This window comes from Narcine bancroftii, chromosome 3, assembly GCF_036971445.1.
Source record: "Narcine bancroftii isolate sNarBan1 chromosome 3, sNarBan1.hap1, whole genome shotgun sequence".
NCBI lineage: Eukaryota > Metazoa > Chordata > Chondrichthyes > Torpediniformes > Narcinidae > Narcine > Narcine bancroftii.
In genome coordinates this window covers 8942425-8945573 of record NC_091471.1, presented here as the reverse complement: position 1 = coordinate 8945573, position 3149 = coordinate 8942425, and the positions used below count along the sequence as shown (strand labels likewise).

General features: G+C 45.0%; 1 long non-coding RNA gene across 1 annotated transcript; it reads left to right on the top strand.

Moving 5' to 3' along the window:
• The first annotated feature begins 750 nt into the window (after positions 1-750).
• LOC138756045 (uncharacterized) lies at positions 751-1959 on the top strand. Its single transcript, XR_011352695.1, has 3 exons — positions 751-851; positions 1351-1475; positions 1670-1959. It is a non-coding gene; the product is annotated as an uncharacterized lncRNA (long non-coding RNA).
• The last annotated feature ends 1190 nt before the right edge of the window (positions 1960-3149 follow it).

Below are 3149 nucleotides of genomic sequence, written 5' to 3'. Positions count from 1 at the left end.
ATTTGCTGGAGAATGAGTGTTAAATTGTAGCAGGATGAGTGGTTGTAATTGGTTAATACTAAGGCAAGACCCTTGATGTTGGTGATCGATTCCTTGCAGGTTCTGGATCCTTTATTATTTTTGTTTATCCATGATATCAGGCAGAATTCAGGTAGCCATTTCAAACATCAAAACGAAGGACATGCAGAGTTAGCTGGTTGGGGGGTGGGGACAGGCTTACCTGCCATGAACCTTCAACTGCCGCCGTCAAACCTCCCACTTATCGCTCATATGGCGCAGGCAGAAATTAAAAGATATATCCCCAAATAGTGGAGAAATTAATGTCCCACTCGAAGTGAGGACAGAGGGCTCAAAAGCTTGACTGTCTGGCCTAAAACCAGACATCTAGCCACTCTAGACAGAGGCGGCATTAGTCTGGCACCCCTGCTGGGAAGAGGAGAGGTGTCAGGGAGTTCTTCCCACCACCTCCTCTGATTCCTGTAACCTCCGTCGCCACATGGTCTCCAGTCTGTTTGTAGCGTGTCGAATGACTCAAAGACTTGTTGACTCAAAGCAAGGTTTTTATCAACAAAAGACTAGAGCGTAGAACATCGAGGTCGACCAGTCCAGACTGACCTGGGTCTGGTAAGGAGCAGCCCTTTATGACCTGCCAGTAGGCGTGGCTACGGCTCTCAGCCAATCACTATTACTATATGCAAATATATACATTGGTGATAGTATCCTGTACCATCACTCTGTTCCAGCGGTGAACCCAAGTTCCAGCATCCCCGGCCCTTGTTCTGAAGCTCTTTCAAGAGCACTTCCTACCTTCAGCTCTCACACGATTCTAGTTCCTACGAGTCAGCTGCCTGGTGTGAATCCTTTTCAATTCCTTGCTGTTCCGTTGCTGTGGCCTCCTGCGCTGCTGGGTTTCCTCTCAGCAGGGTGGTGACCACCGGCTCTGGTGCTCTGCGCTGGTCCGCTGCTTCCAAGATGCCCTCGTGGTCTGGGGTGCCAACAATGGGCATCGCCATCTTGGGCACGGGGCTCCTTGTGTTCACTGACGTTAACAAAATGGGCATGGCTGTAGCTGCAGTAGTTGAATTAGAAGATTCAGGGTCCCACGACAAACAACCAAGTTTATAACCTAGACCAGCCAGTCTCAACCATATTTTTGTGGCAGGCCCACTTTGGACTCAGCTCAATGTTGAGGGGCCCCCTGTCCTGTGAAGTAGTAAAGTTTAGTCGGTTTCTTCTGCACGTCTCTCCTACTGACTACATAAAAAAGATATTTTATGATTTCAGTCCGTGGCCCACCCTTAAAGGCGCTGGGCCTCCAGGGGAGCTGAATGACCCCTGTTCTTTCATCAGCAGGTGTCGTCCTTTGGATGCCATTTCAATCACAGGCTCCATCTGTCTTCGGCAGAGCACACATCACACAGCGCCACTTCAAAGAAGAGCAAGGATGCTTCTCCTGACTGGCAGGGCCAATCCAGGTAGTTTTCAACTTATGACCTACGTGAGTTACGTCGATCCGCACGTACGACCACATTTTAAAAAAAATACTGAGATTCTTCATTAAAGGTTCATTTTTTGAATTAAAAAAAATTTGCTGTAATACCTCGTTAAGAAATGCAATCCAAAGTACAACTAATTTGAGTTATGACCTATCCTTTGATTCCAATTCCAGTTGCAGGTTGAGGACGACCTGTACTTATTCCTCAATTGTAACCAGTTTAAGAAGGGAATTTATTCAACCAAGTAAAATACAATGTGCTACCATAAAGTGCATCGCCACCGACCAGGGGCCGATTTCTAGGTGATGAGCCCTTCTCTCACAATGGAGAACACGAGGGGACAAGAGTAAAGGAGATGATTGCAGAAGGAGAGGTTCCTGTTTGAGTGCGTACCTGCGTCGGGTAAATAAACAATTTCACTCGGTGGGTTCAGATGAACACATGGAGAATTAAGGAAAGATTAAAGTGTGCCTGCATACTGTAAAGATTAAAAGGAATGTAAAAATGACAGTGAGCTCCATTATTGATGGTCGACAGATATGGGCTCCTTTAATCTGTCCACAGAGATGGGTCCTGTGCACAAAGCGAGGTAAAACAAAATTTGGACAGTAATAACCAAGAGAGCTTCAAAGGCACTGTTATCTACCACCCTTATTACAATTTATTTCAATGTTCAAGTTGCTTTTTCAATTTTTTTTTTTGCTTCTCTTATTAATCACTTCTTCTTTGATCTGATGGCAGTCTTTAACAGAACTAGTGTCAGGAGTAAGTGGTATCAGGTAGAATAGTTCAGCGGCATGGTTTTAGGTGCAGGGAACTCAGCCTCCTGTCCCAGCACACAGCGATTGTTGACGGGCAGTGAGTGACACTGCAGGCAAGATAAGGCACAAACCTTAGAACAAGATACAAGAGTAACAGAGCCAGTACCACTAAGCTGAGGAATAGCTTCATCCCACAGTCAGTGAGAATGCTGAATGACCAAAGGAACTGCTCACACTAACAATCTGAGACTCATATTCATGAAATAATATTTATTTATTTGTATAGGTGAAACACTGGCCCTGCATATGCATTGTCTGTATGTATGTGTGCTATGACTGGTTGTGTGTCTGCGTGTTTTGCACTGAGGACTGGAGAACACTGTTTTGTCGGGTTGTACCTGTATAATCAGCTGACCATAAACTTGACTTGAAAAAATTGCTTAAGTTCCATAAGAACAAAATGTACAGCCGATCTATATTCCTGAATTATCTCTTTTGTTTTGATCCCTCCAGCAAAGTCTTGGATCTCATGCTCTCTCTCATATAGTTTCATTCCTCATAGCTCTCTAAGCCATATTCACTTGTAGATCAACCAGGTGCACTTGCTTGAACCATATTCAGCATCTTGTTTACAGATGTCTTTAAGCAATGTGGGTTCTTGCTTTCATTGGTTGAAGAACTGAGTAGAAGCATAAAGAGGTCATATTGCAGTTATATAAAACTTTGTTTAGGCCACACTGTCTGGTAGGAGGTCACCAATGCCCCTGAGCGGAAAGCCCTGCAAAATGCAGTGGACACAGGACATCACAGGCAAAATCCTCCCTTCCACCTGAGAACATCTTTGTGTCCTGTTAGAGAGCAGCAGCAATCATCAAGGATCCACACCACCCAG